Source organism: Sturnira hondurensis, unplaced genomic scaffold (assembly GCF_014824575.4).
Source record: "Sturnira hondurensis isolate 20B ecotype Veracruz unplaced genomic scaffold, ASM1482457v3 Scaffold0015596, whole genome shotgun sequence".
Lineage (NCBI taxonomy): Eukaryota > Metazoa > Chordata > Mammalia > Chiroptera > Phyllostomidae > Sturnira > Sturnira hondurensis.
The window spans coordinates 3,792,431-3,808,467 of NW_028088227.1; positions in this window are offsets into that span (position 1 = coordinate 3,792,431).

A 16,037-nucleotide genomic window follows, 5' to 3' on the forward strand; every position below is an offset into this window, starting at 1 on the left:
GTTTCCTTTCTCTCCATAAATCAATAAAGGGAAATTAACAATACAACCATAGAGTGAGGGGAACTCATCATGAATCATTTCTGTGTGATATAAAATAAAATATATAGAATGAATGGATACTACTATTTTAATCTGACACTTTATTATTTTTTTAAAGGATTTTTTTAAAGATTTTATTTATTTATTTATCTTCAGAGGGGAAGGAGAGAGGGAGAGAAACATCAATGTATGGTTGCCTTTTGTGCATCCCCTGCTGGTAGTTAGCCTGCAAGGAACCGGCCTGCAACCCAGGCATGTGCCCTGACTGGGAATCGAACCGTGATCATCTGGTTCGCAGGCCCGCGCTCAATCCACTGAGCTATGCCAGCCAGGGCTAATCTGACACTTTATATTTTAATATGTATTAATTACAATTTCTACTTGCTAGTTTTAAATACATTAATTGACTGATATTTAAGCATATGTTCAGCCACAATATAATAGATAAACATGAACATATGGAGAGAGAAAAACTGATTGAGACAAAAAGAGAGAGAGATTTTGAAATAAAAGTAATATACAACTTCATAAATACTTAAGGGGTTCAGTGGATGAAGTGTCTTACTAAAGTCACCAAAATTACAGAATTAGAACACAGAATTGAGCCCATTTTTTGGTCTCATTACTGGAGCTCTGTACAGTACATCACAGTTTTTAACCCGTAATTTTCTTTTTTTCTACTCTCTCTTCTCTGTAGTTGAGTCTGCTGAATAACAACCAGGATAGTTTCATTTCTGCAACAGTATCTGTGGTGCTCATAACATTCTTAAGGAATATAATGTTAGACTTACCACCATATCTGTGCTCTCATTTAAGCCTGCTAAGCTGAGCTTACATCTAGATTGGTGGAGATAAAACCTGAAAATCTTAATGGCCTTCAAGCAATCAAGCACTCTCCTGATACTATTAAAGAATTCTCTTCTTTTTTCTTTTTTTTTCAGCAAAATCAACATTATTTTTAATTGTTGTTCAAGTAGAGTTGTCTCCATTTTTCCTCCAGCGCTCCTCCTCGCCCCACCCATACCAGCCTCCCACCCTTGATCCTACCTCCTTTGGATTTGTCCATGTGTCCTTTGTGTACGAAGAACTGCTCTTCTAGAATTTATTTTAGCAGCTGCCTCATTACCTCGATATCTTTGTTGCAAAAAGTTTTTCTAGTGTTTTTACAATAGAGAGAAGGGAATAAAAAAGAAAGTAAATTTAACACTCATATTTTTACCCTCTCATTAAAAAAACATTTATAGCCATAACCATGACTATATCAAAAATAAAATGTACAAATATTGCTCAATTTAACCTATTCACAGTAATCCCTATGTAAATCACTACTATGCTGAAACTATCCTTAAAATTTAATTGTTATTCTAGGTTAGAAACTTTAAAGTATGCTCTTCTGGATGAGAGATGTGTTACTTTCTGTCTTGACTAAATATGGTCTAGCTTTATTTCTTCAAATGTTCCATATATTACACTTTTAAGGTAGAATAAAGACTAACATGGATAAAAATGAATCTATAAAATAAAGTCATAGAAGAGAATTTTTCTCAGTTACATAATTTTAATCTCTCAATAATCAATAATTTTTCATAAAAGTGCAAAGATTTGTGCAGAGATTGTTAAGGGAAACGAATTTATAATTAACATCCATTTTAAAGATACGTTTCAGGCCTGATGCAGAAAACAATGAAAAAATACACAACACAAGTCTGCACACAGAAGGCTGCCTGTGTTCATGCATTCTATACGCAAGTTACCACACCACCGCTTTTCTCTTGGCTAACAGGGTTTATGTTCTGGGAGATAAGATAATAAGTTTTATTTTTAGTGCCACTCTTTTCCAAGTTTTCTATAGATATCTGTTTTTTTACTTAGTACATCATGAATGTTTTGCATGTTTATAATAATTTCCAATGATACAACTTTAATGTTGTTACTTTCCATATTATATCATAAATAGGAATATTTTGTTTAATAGATTATAAATGAAAAATCACTGTAGATGACTTACGTTAAAGCATTCCCGTTCACTTTTATTATTTCTCCCTTAAGCATAAATATTCAGTAATAAAATAGTTATAGTATGAAACTTATGGTAGGTAGACAATTTTTAGGCATTCATATACATTGTCAAATTTACACTTCTGGTCACACACTCATACACACACACACACACACACTTATATACATATATATTGATATAGATGTATAGATAAACATGTAAACCTAGATACCATTTTACATTCTTACCAGCAGTGAAGAATGTTTATTTTCATTATTCTCAGCACCAAGAATATTGTATTTTAAAACAACCAAAGTATTATATGCAAATTTAGGGACCTAAATTCCTGACTCATTATGGTTTACTTAGTCATCCTATTCATCACTACTAAAGTGCTGTTTGTTAAGTGTTTTTTCACACATCTATTGACTTTTATTTATTTTTTAGTATTATTTTTCATATTATTTTAGCTGATGTTCATCTTGTGAAGATTCTCTGTATCTTAGTGACTTGAGGATATTATTAATATATTAAAAATATTTATACTTTAATTGTCACATATATTTGGAATGAACATTTCTTATTTCCCCCCACTAGATTCAATTCACAGTATTCTTGGATATATCATCCTTCTCTTTTCTCCATAATCACCCATCTGCTTCTAGGGCACGTGGCTGGGATATAAATTCATTAGCATAACTATTGCCAGTGCAGTAAGGAAATAAAAAATTGAAGTCATAAAAATGTTCAATTAAACTGTAACTTTGGGATTTGTTTGATGCTTAAAGAAAGTAGTTTGACTTCCCCCTCTAAAATTAAAGAAGTGGTTGCCACCTTCTTCTGACCAGGAATACAGTGAGGAAAAGAATCATTCAGATGCAGAAAACAGAATGAAAGAAATAGTGACTAAAAATGGGCAAAGGACTTGAACAGACACTTCTATAAGGAGGACATACAGAGGGCCCAGAGACATATGAAAGGATGTTCAGCATCACTAACTATCAAAGAGATGCAAATTAAAACCACAATGAGATACCACTTCACTCCAGTAAGAATGGTCATCATAAACAAAGCAACAAACAAGTGTTAAAGAGGTTGTGGAGAAAAGGAGACCCTAGTTCACTGTTGGTGAGATTTCAGACTGGTGCAGTCACTGTGGAAAACAGTATGGAATTTCCTCATAAAACTAAAAATGGAACTGCCTTTTGACCCAGCAATACCACTGTTTGGATTATACTCTAAGAATCCCAAAGCACCAGTTCAATAGAACCTATGCACCACAATATTCCTAACAGCACAATTTACAATAGTCAAGGGCTGGAATATTCATAATCAAGTGGATCAAAAACATGTGCTACATTTACACAGTGGAATATTATGCAGCAGAAAGAAAGAAGGAGCTCCTACACTCCCCAACAGTATGGATAGAACTGGAGAATATTATGCTAAGTGAAATAAGCTATACAGTAAAAGATAAATACCATATGATCTCACCTATATGTGGAACCTAATCAACAAAACAAACAAGCAAGCAAAATACAACCAGAGACACTGAAATAAAGAACAAACTGACAGTGACCAGAGAGGAGGAGGTAGAGGGGTAACAGGGGAAGGTCCATAAAGGAGACATGGATAAAGCCAGAGGGCGTAGGTGTAGGTTTGAGAGTGGGAGAAAATGGGTGGAGCAAGAGGGCATGGTGGGGTGAAATGGAGACAACTATAGTTGAGCAACAATAAAAACCAAAGAAAAAAGCAAGAAATAGGGACCAATTTTATTATCTGTTTGATGATTCAGCCTTGTGTAACAAGATGAATGTTTTTCAATATAATAATATCAGATCTTATTCGTGATACTATAAAAATATGACAGTCTAAATATGTTTGTATTTTAACCTAAATTGTAAGGAGCATTATGAACTGATAGATCTTCATGTATAAGTAAGAAAAATATGGGGAAAATATTAACACATAGAAATGGCCAGTAAATATCAATTTTATAATATAAATACTACTATGCAAAATGTTATTTACTTGCTTTTGGTGACATTGTCTTATAAATCTCATGTGTCTAAGTATTAATTTATATTCTTATATCAAAACTTTCAGTAATTTCATAGAAACTTAAGTCACTTGAAATTCACTTGAAGTATGAGATAAGGATATAGTTATCAATTAGTTAAATAACTCCTGTACATTTTTAAAATATTTTTTCTTTAACATCAAATTTGGAAAGCTATACAAATTGTATTCCCAATATCTGTTATTGAACATATTTTAGAATTTTTTTAGGCTCTGTTAATCTAGTTTGGGATTGTGTCAGTATGTTCTCATCATTATAGTTTTAATGTATATCTCATTTCTGTCTATAATGCACCTCTAGATATATTGGTTAAAGTTTCAAAAATTCATTATTTGTAAATTATGCATATATTTGCAATATTAAGTCCTACCACCTATTTTCATCTTCATGAATTATTTACTCATTTTCCTTTAAAATTTTCAAATATTTCAAATAGTTAGATATGATATTTTCAATATTTTTACTTTACGATTTTATTATTTTTAATTCGGTTTATTGATGCGACATTGGTTAATAAGAATACATAGATTTGAAATGCCCGTTTCCATAATACATGATATTGCATGTGTGTCCACCATCCAAAGTCAAATTTTCTTCAGTCACCATGTATTTGAATTATTTTCCCTTTTACTACCTCCCCACCCCTGTTTTTCTGGCAACCACCATACTGATGTCTGTGTCTATGAGTTTGTTTATCATGTTTGTTAATTTGTTGCCTTCAGTTTTTTATCCCACATATGAGTAAAATCATATTTTAGAATTAGATTCACAGATGATTTTTGGACATTTGTCTAGCTTTTATCCCTTGTATGGTTATATCATGATTTTTATTCTCTATTGCTAAATATATAACATATTGAAAGTCCTTTTCAATTATAAATAAACCTCATAAACAGTGCCAGGCAGTTCAAATAATTCAGCAGAATCAACAATAAAAATTAGAGGATTAACTCGATTTATGTACATATTTGAAATTTTGGTAAGTACAAGATTCTAATACTGTTGCAGAATCACCACCCAAAATGTAGGGTCATGAACCCAATTTGCTAGTAGGCCAAAAGATTGAGGCACAGGTGCTTGGAGATAGTGAAAAGTTTATTCTATTAGGCCTAAGAGAAAGGACAAGAAAGCAAGATATTTTAAATCTATCTCTCCTGATAAGCAAAAGTAGGGAGTTATTATGCAGCTGGGGACTAATGGAGGGGGAGTTTCAGGAGACCAAGGAGGAAGTCTGCATCTCATTAGTAGTCGATATGCATGTTGTGTAGTCAGACTTCTGGGAAGCAGAAGCTGCTTGCAGCTACCATCGAGACATTTTTCCTTCTGCAAAACAAACTGCAAGACTATACCTAAGCCCCAATTAAGAATGAAATTATTTAATTCAACTGCCAAAAATATTAGGGACCTCAAAATCACAAGAGGTTCAAGTACAATGCTGCAGCCACAGTTTTGTTGGCCTGTCTCCTGACATCCTTGCCAAGGGATTATCAGTAAACGTTTGTGGCAACATTGTCAATGAAAATGGCATTATAAATTTACTTTGTGTTTTCTTCTATAATAATAGGTAGATTATATTTTCATGTGTTTAAATATTATTCTAAATTTCCCATCTGCAAAATGTGGGTTATGATCCATTTTTCCATAATATTAACATTATTTTTCTAGTGATTTTTATAAAAATCTTTATATGTTATTAAGACATATATTATGGAGTTTGTATCTGATACACATTGCAAGTTTTTCCTAGTTTTCATTAGTATTTAATTTACTTATATTCTTTTTTAAATATTTTATTGATTATACCATTACAGTCGTTCTACTCCCCCCCTTCATCCCCCTCCGCCCTGAAAACCCCCTCCCCCACCAATCCCCATTTAGTTTATGACCACGTGTCTCAAGTTCTTTAGATTCTATATTTTCCCTACTATTCTCTCCCTCCCCCTATCTATTTTCTACCTACCATCTATGCTACTTAGTCTCTGTACTTTCTCTGTGCCCCCCACTCCCTTGTTACTAACCCTCCATGTGATCTCCATTTCTGTGGCTCCTCTCCTGATCAGGCTGTCCTCTTAGTTTGCTTTTGTTTTAGATCTGATTGTTAATAACTGTGAGTTTGCTGTCCTTCCACTGTTGATATTTTTTAACTCTATTTTCTTAGATAAGTCTCTTTAACATTTCATATAATAAGGGCTTGGTGATGATAAACTCCTTGAATTTTAAAATCTTATCTGAGAAGCACTTTATCTGCCCTTCCATTCTAAATGAAAACTTTGCTGGATAAAGCAATCTTGGAGGTAGGTCACTGCATTTCATGACTTGGAATACTTCTTTTCAGTCCCTTCTTGCCTGTAAGGTCTCTTTTGAGAAATCAGCTGACAGTCTAATGGGCACTCCTTTGTAGGTGACTGTCCCCTTATCTCTTGCTGCTTCTAGAATTCTCTCCTTCATTTTAATCTTGGCTAATGTAATTCTGATGTGCCTTGGTGTGTTCCTTCTTGGGTCCAACTTCTTTGGGACTCTCTGAGCTTCCTGGATTTCCTGGAAGTCTATTTCCTTTGCCAGACTGGGGAAATTCTCCTTTATTATTTGCTCAAGTAAGTTTTTCACTTGTGGCTATTCCTCTTCCCCCTCTGTTACCCCTATAATTCGGATGTTGGAACGTTTAAAGATGTCCTAGAGGTTCCCAAGCCTCTCCTCATTTTTTGAATTCTTGTAACTTCACTTTCTTCTGTTTGGTCATTTCTTCCTTACTTCTGGTCCACTCCCTTAATTTGAATCCCAGTTTCCTTTCCATCACTATTGGTTTCCTGTGTATTTCCCTTCATTTCAGTTAGTTTAGCCTTCATTTGTTCCTCTAATTTGTGACTAAAATCAACCAGTTCTGTGAGCATCCTGATCACCAGTATTTTGAACTGTGCATCTGAGAGGTTCGCTATTTCTTTGTCGCTTAGAGTTATCAGCTCTGGGGCTTTGAGTTCTTCTTGAGCCGTATTTTGGACTTTTTGTGCCTGTTACGTATGAGGGGTGGAGCCCTAGGTGTTCACCAGGGCGGGGCAACCCAGTCGCTGGGTTATGTTGCTATATGTGGGGGCGGGGTCAAAGGGGAGCAATGGTATTCCCCTCTGCTGTTTCCCTCTGGGGCCTGCGTGGTCTGTCTCACTGCTCAGTGCTCACTCCTTTGCTGGTTTATCTGCCCACAGATGTGTGACTACGGCCAGCCTGCCGCCTTACACCCTCACTGGGTCCTCCCAATGCTACTCCAGCTGCCTGGGCACCTGGGGTCAGGGGATCCTTCCTGCTGGACCCTGCTCCGCTGCTGGCTCCACCCCTCTTACCAGTCCCAGATAAACGGTTTGTTGTTGTTGTTGTTGGACTTCCGTATAGTTCAATTTTCTGTTCTTTGGCTGCATCTTTGTTTCCTAAACCTTTTTTGTATTCAAACTTGGTTGTGGGAGAAGGCACAGTGTTTCCACCTATGCCTCCATCTTGGCGGAAGTCCCCAATTTACTTATATTCTTAAAGATGTGCACTTATATTTGCTCTTTTAAAAAATATTTATTTATCTTTAGAAAGAGGTTAAGGGAGGGAGAAAGAAAAGAGAAACATGGATGTGAGAGAACCATTGCTTGATTGCCTCTCACTTGCCCCCAGCTGAAGACCTGGACCACAATCCAGATGTACATGTCTCGACCTGGAACTGAACTATCAACCTTTTACTTTGCAAAACAATGCTCAATGAAATGAGCCACACTGGTCAGGGTTGTTTTCTATTTTTATAGCATAAATTTTAAAAATTATTTATTTAAATTATTTCTTAAATGTAAAGCATTTTTCATATAAAAACATTATTCAATTTTGAAATGTTATGTTTTTTAATGTTTTTACACATGTAAATCTTTTATCTATTTGAAGCTTGTACTAGTATTTAATTTAAGGTTCCAAATATATGATTTTCCAGATAGCTACAAAATTTTTCCAACCCTGTTAATTAAAACATATTTTTTCACCACAAGAATGTGCCAGCACATTCTACTACATCATTTATGTTTCTGAATTTTCTTTGTTATTCACATTGGTCTATTTATTTACTGATACCATTTTTTTTAAGATTTTATTTATTTTTAGAGGGGAAGGGAAGGAGAGAGGGAGAGAAATATCAGTGTATGTTTGCCTCTCATGCATCCCCTTCTGGGAACTGGCCTGCAACCCAGACATGTGCCCTGACTGGGAATCGAACCGCCATACTCTGGTTCGCAGGCCCATGCTCAATCCACTGAGCTACACCAGCCAGGGCTTATTGATACCATTTTTTAAAGTGTTGTAACTTTTCATAGCCAATAAGAAAAGTTTATCCCCATAGATCTCTATTTAATGCTTTCTTTTGTCTTTTACATGGTCTTTCCTATTGAATTATGTCCAGTGCCTACTATTGACAAAAAATTAATTTTTGTTTTTTCTTTAAGTAAGCTGTGCTGATTGTCTACTCTTCTACCACATATTCTCACTGGTTCTTTCTATAAAAATAAATGTCATAGTAATGTATAATCCATGTTATTATTGTGAATGAAATTTTAATTTCATTTGAAGTTATTGGTGTCAGCTATAAATACATACTAATTATTTCTAGTAGCAGTAGTTATAATTTTAGTGCCATCAATTGTTTCATTTTTTAAATTGTATAATAAGCATCAGATTATGTAACAAAGAATTATCTGTTTAAATTATTTGGAATAATTTTCTTTAAAATATTCTAGACTTTATGCCATCTTGTAATCTTGATAGAAAAATCTAATATCTTCTAAGTTTATCGACATAGCCACATTCTTCTGGACTTTGAGATACTCTTGTTATTGTGTATTTTTGTAGAAATCATCCATATTATATTTTTCAAATTGTTTTTTGTGGTGCTATATTATATTTTGCTACATATTTTCTCAATGATTGATATCCTTAGTGATAATGCATGTGCAATAAAACTGACTCAATTATTATATTTTAGATGAACTGTAAATTTATACATACCACTTTATTAAACATCCACCAGTAAGTATCTGAAGACATAAGCATATTCATATTATTTGAAAAAGTTATACAATTTCTGGGAAGTGATCCCAAGGTAATAAACCAATGTAAGTGAACAGCTTTACTTGAACAGTAGAGATGTTCATTTCCTCAGTACATATTGTACTGAAAAGTCAGAAACAACATAAAATATTACTGACAGTATAAATATTTACATCCCATTTCAATGTGAGGAAAATACTAAGTATACAGAGTGAGGAAAGTATTCCTTTTTATTCTTATTTTCTTACTATTAATCAGCAAATTTATGTTAATTATTGGTTGATTTTTTTTGTCACTGAATTTTCAAGTTTTGTCTCCATGGATAGAAAAGGTTATATTTTCTGTTATACTCAGTTTGTTCCTGATCTTTAAAAACTGATTACCATTTCAAGTAATGTCCTTTGCAAATTTAATCTAATTTTAAGTTGTGACATTCTTGATTTTGCTATGGCTTTTCTATTTTGTTTGTACTCAGAGCGTTTTATTTGGATTACAATATCTAAATTATAGCACTTTTTAATAATTACTGTTTATTCTCCAACTTATAACTGTTTATCCCTCTATTGTGTTCAAGAAAAAATGTATTGTTGGCTTAGATGTATTTTAAACTCAAGTGTTTAGTAAGTGCCTAGTACTTTATTTTTATTGCATATTCTGCACACACACAGAGTATGTGTTAAATGAATAGTTATTCATTGTTAAACTAAAGTATGTAATTAATCAACAAACTGCATCTACCAACCAAGTTGAACATTTAGGATCATATTATGTATAATACTGTCTTGTACTTGAATTGATTATACCTTCTAAATTTGTTAAAAGTACATTCTCACATACATGAGAATTTATATGAATTTATAATAATATAGGGTTATTATAATAAGGCATATTATTTGGATGTGTTAAAGAAATGGGTGATGTGCTGTGAGTATGGTGTCTCTAACAGCATGGCTTAATAAAAGATTATAACTAGGTAGCTTATCTATTACTTTGCACTGCATAGTATTCCGAACATTTCACTCATATAATATAGTATTTGCATAATAATAATGATACATACTCTGGGATATGCATTCAATCACTTTTTCATATTTACTTTCTTTTTCTACAGCTATCTCAGTCCACCTCCATAAATATGAATACTGTATGGCAAAGGATAGGAAATATTTATGCATTTGAATTTCTCTCAATAATAATTTATTGCCTTTTCAATATAAAATTAATTATTTTAAAATAAATAGGATGGAATTTCTAAAACATTTACTGATGAAAACAATCTTCAAAGTATCCGAAAACAAGGGAATAATCTGGAAAACTGTCAATTGCAGGGCATGGAAATAACGCAAACAATTCTAACTCAGAAGGAGACCTCTAACAGAAGTTCTTAGTGCTACAAAGATTGAAAGGAAAATCTCCTAGACTATCACTTGGAGGAATCAGTATAAAGAGACTGAAGTTCCCAGACAATGTGGCACATAGAATGATCTGCTATCTATATTGTTCACAACCAGCTGTGGAAAAACACAGAAATACAGGGGACATTGGATATGAGAAATAACATAGAATTTATGAAAATGCCTAGCAAGAATAAAGAGTCTTATAAACTCATGCGAGACGAGGTGGTATTGCCTTGAGAAGACAATTCATAGGGGCGGGTGGAGAGATTTAAGTTCTGTTGTTGCAACATTAAATTATTGGAGAAAACTTTGACTGACCTATCAGCATCAGACCAGGCTGCTCAGTGTGAATACATAATGCTGGATTGGCACAAAGCTTGCTTGGGATGATGAGCTGTAAAAAGAGGTGCCACTGACCAGCTGGAGTCAAGCATCGACATCCCCTCTGTTCTTGCTTCAAATCTCCTGCAAAGCACGTTAAACCATGGAGATTTGAGAGATGTTTTTCACGCTTGTTTCTTTGCAACTGTTTAAGAGTATAGTTATTAGCAGAACTGTTGCATGGTGAAGAAGTAACAACTAAAGGTAATTCATAGCAGTTTTCTATGCCTTATTCCTAAAACTACTGAAAGGTCTCCAAACTTACATATGACTTTTGGCTTTTCCTTTACACGTCACCAGATGTGAAAGCTGGTACTGTAAACAATTCAGCTTGTTTGCTAAGCAAAAGAATTCAGTGATAAAAACCTAAGAACCGTATGATTTCACTCATATGTGGGACACAAAACAGAAACTCAGACACACAGACAACAGTAGACGCACAGACAGAAAGTAGTATGGTGGTTACCAGGGCGAAAGGGGTAGGTAGGGGTGTGGTAGAGGATAAAGGAAGCCAAATGTGGTGACAGAAGATGATTTGACTTTGGGTGATTGGTACATAATGCCATATACAGGTCATGTATCATAGTAATGTGCCCTTAAACCTATATGACCTGATTAGCAAATGTCATCCCAATAAACAATAAAATAGATATTTCAGTATTTAAGCAGAAAATAAAGGCTGTCCATCATTTCTAATTGTTTGACATACTGAAAATCTCTATGTCTTCCTTCATTAAATTTGGAAATTTATATATATATATCTAGTAATGTATAAATTTCATCTAGGTTTTCATTGTTGGCCTCTTTTATAATTTAATTTACTACTTTTATATATGATGTTATTATAATTATATTTTATTTTAATTATAATTTTATTTAATTTTAGATCAATATAGCCCAAATATATATCTGAACAATATACTTTATAACTTTGTAAGATTGGACTTTTATAAGGAAAACACAGTGTGTACTCTCCAGTTGATAATATTATGTTAATAAATTATGTTAATGAGCTCTGATTCACTCCTTTTTAATGCATTTTTTAATACATCAAACTGTACTTGTTAAATCTCTTTGTAACAAATACTTGTGCTAGGCACTGGTTTATTATTATTTTAAAAATGCTGTATGAGTATCTTTCTTCAGAGTATATATCCAGAAGTGGGATTTATGCATTGTTTTACCATCAATATATTGTTTTATATCACAATTTAATTGTGTTTTAAAAATTGTTTTCAAGTTTGGTTACAGGTCCTATTTCACCCTGACCAGATGGCTCAGGTGAGTAGAGTGTCAACATGAGATAGCCCATCCAGTCTCTGCTCAGGGCACATACAAGAGCTGTCCAAAGACTGAGTAAATAACTGGAACAAAAAATAGTCAATCTCTCTCTCTCTCTCTCTCTCTCTTTCTCTTTCTGTCTCTCTTCCCTTCTCTACTTTCTTTTATCTAAAATCAATAAAACTTTTAAAATTCCTATTCCACAAGCATATACACAAGGCTTGTGACTGCATATTTTTAGAGTATGTACTTTTTTTCACTTTGATGCACCAAATATATCTAAAATAGCACTGGAAACTCGTTTTAGCATATGCTTGATTGATATTGAATTTTAGGAATTTTGTCATATTAATTACCCATTGTATTTATTTTTCTCTGAAATGCCAGTTCAAGAATTGTGCACATTTTCTATTGGGTTATTTATTATTTTATTAATTATTTATAAATCTCTACATCTAACACTCTTTGACATAATAACAGGTATAAGAATTATAGCATAATTCAGTATGTATTTTTTCTCATATTTGTGTATATACTCTAAGCAGATGTACTGATAACATTTTCCTATCTATATTTTCAATATATTTTTAGTTTTTGTATTTTATTTCATTTTATTGTTTTTTATTACCACTTAGTTTCTTTCTACCCACCTACCAGCGGTCACCACCCTGTTGTCCACGTCCATGAATACTTTTTCCTTTTTGCTCAGTCCCACCACTCTCTCCACTTCCCTCCCCCTGTAGCTGTTAGCCTGCTCTCTATGAGTTTGTCTCTATTTTGCTTGTTAGTTCAGTTTGTTCATTTGATTCCACATATGAATGAAATTATATGATATTTGTATTTCTCTGACTGCCTTGTTTCACTTAGCATAATACTCTCCAGGTGAAAAAAGCATAGGGTAAAATTTTCTTCTTTTTTCCAGTGGAGTAGTATTTCATTGTGCAAGTATTCCATAGTTGTTTAAAATGGTCATTGTTTTATTTATTTTTACTTTTATTGTTGTTTAATCATAGTCTTCTCCATGTTTTCAATTGTAAATGACCTCAAACAGAGAAATAGTGTGTCCCTCCAAGAGAGAGGAAAGGTCTGTTGTTGCTGTTCTTGCTGCTGTCTATAATACTAATGATGATGTCTTTCTTTGATTGGACAAAGTTAAACATGCTGGCTACCAATGCTTTTTAAAAGCATAAGTTTCCTCCGCTGTGACAAGAACCACTGAGTGTGCAGTATCCATTGTGGGCTCTTCCATGTCACCCTAGAGATCCCGAATCTCATGCTGCTTTCTATGCCATGAGTAAAACTGTATTTTGCCTTTGACCCAGAAGACTCATGTCTTCTGTAAGTATCTATAACACTATGTCAGCCTAAATCATTCCTTTGCCCATAAGGTAAATGCCAGATCCCTTGCAAAGTTCTTGACACCAAGTACTTATCAAAAAACAGATGATTATTAGAAAAGATTAAAGTTCCATTACACTATTCAAGTTAAAATTTTTTAAAAAAGGGCAAAGAAACAAAAATGTGAAAAGATCAGGATGTCGCATATCTTGAAACAAAATGCTCAATGGCAGTTGTGCACAACATCTGAATCTCTGATCGGATGTGTCATTTAAAATGACACACTATTCCAATCATGGAACCATCTGATTAGGTTACCAGAGCTACCTGCACACTTATCAACATTTCAAAATAGTGGCTTGATTAGTTCAATATGCTCATCTCCAAGACAGACTGTTTTTCATATTTACAACTGCAAATAAATTATATACTGGCTCTGCATTTGCTATTCTACTTCATCTCATGTATTCAGTTTCAGAATCTACGTCTTTTTCAATTTTGTTTTAAGAAAAGCATGTTGAAAGTTTCTAAGCTACACAGTGCTAAAGAAAAATGGTTGTAGAAGAGTCTTCAAGAATAGGTATACACAAAAACAAAAAAGTTGAAAAATAAGTGGACATAAAAAGATATGAAAATGAATTTTAAAGGGGAAACATGAAAACTAGTAATAAAAGTGAGCAGCAAAATATGGTAATAACTACCAGCTTGTAGAAGGCCATATTTTTTGTGTAAATATTAAAAAGAAAAACTTGTTTTCTCTGTACTGAGAATACTTTTGAAACCAAATGTGTGGGGTTTTCCCTACATCAACCAATTCTTCAACTCTCCAGATATAAACCTTGTAACTCAGTCATGATGGTAAGTCCCTGGAGTTGTCTCAGGCCCCACAGGTTAAGAGTTTACTCTCCCAAGACTGCCAGGATTTAGACACCAATCACAAGTCCCAGGTTGTCACTTGTGCTTCTGCCAACCAGGTAGAAACTGGAGATTCTCACAACCTTCCTGTCAGGTTCAGTATTTTCTATAACAACTCACAGAACTCAGGAACACATTTACTTATGTTTACCAGTTTATTGTGAAAGACGTGATAGAGAACGCAAATGAAGAGTCAAGTGAACAGACACATAGGGCAAGTCTGGAAGTGTCCCTGTGGAATTGAAGTGTACCACCCTCCCAGATGCACCAAATCAGAAGTTATCAAACACTCTAGTTGAGCAACTTTTATGGAAGCTTCATCACATAGACATCATGGATTATTAACTTAATTTCTGGCCATACGCCCCTCCTTAGAGGATGGGGCAGAGGAGGAAAAAAATTCCAAGCTTTTAATCATGGCTTGGTTTTTGTGATGACCAGCCTCCATCCAGCGTCCCACCAAGACTTGCCTCATTAAAACAAAAGACATTCCTGTCACCTTGGCAATTCCAAGAGATTTAGGAGCTCTGTATCAGAAACTGGAGTTAATGACCACATATTAGAATAAAAGATGTTCCTAGCACCCCTAGCACTCAGAAAAGTATAATGATTTAGAAGCTCTAGATCAAAAATTGGAGGTGGACACTAAATATATTTATATTTTTTCAAGATAAGGAAAATACTTATTTAATAGTTTAAATGAAATGACTTTTGACACAGACACTGGCCCATAGTGTCTATGGCTTTATGGATGAGACATGAGACAAATTCACATGAACTACCAAGTCCTGTGAAGGAAAAGGGACCACATGGCTACTCCCTCAAGAGGGGAACGCCTCAGAGTGGCCTAGCCACTCTCTCAAGGGAAGAGTGCATTAACCCTTACCCACACAGGCTGTTATTGGGTTTCAATTTGCACAGGAATATAGGTAAAGTCCATTAATTATTGTCAGGCAGTAAGGGTCAAACAATAGATAATATATAAAAAACTATGAGGGCTTATTCTCAGTCAGGGTCTGTTAGCTAAAGGGCTACAAAACTTTGGGAAACAAACTCATTCCCTGGTTGCACCTTATCATTTAATTAAGAAGATTGTTAGCAAAGCAGGTTCCACAGGAGTTTATTTATTCTTTCTCAGGCCTGATCACCCAGGGAGCCTGCCCTTTCCAGAACAGGGCTGCACCGCCCACTGCCATTGTTTCAGGTTTAAGTCAAACAGAGGAAGCAAGGTAGCCAGGAGATTAGGGGACTCCTCAAAGACAAAATGAGGACTCAGGTCTTGTCAAAGGTGAGGGGCAAGGGCCCATCACTCCCTTTCTCCATAGCCCCCCAAGTCCTGGGGCCTCCAGGTGATCATGCCCGACTTAGGTCATTCCCCCTTTGGGGAATCAGCTAACTGATCAAGCATCGGGGGCCAGTTATAGATGAAGTAAAAGGAGCAGAAGCAGCACTCGGGCCAGGGAGATAAGCTTTGTCTCCCTAGTGGCTTATGGTCTGAAGGTCGTTCACTCAGCCTTAGCCATGGAGGGGAGGGGCGGTTACA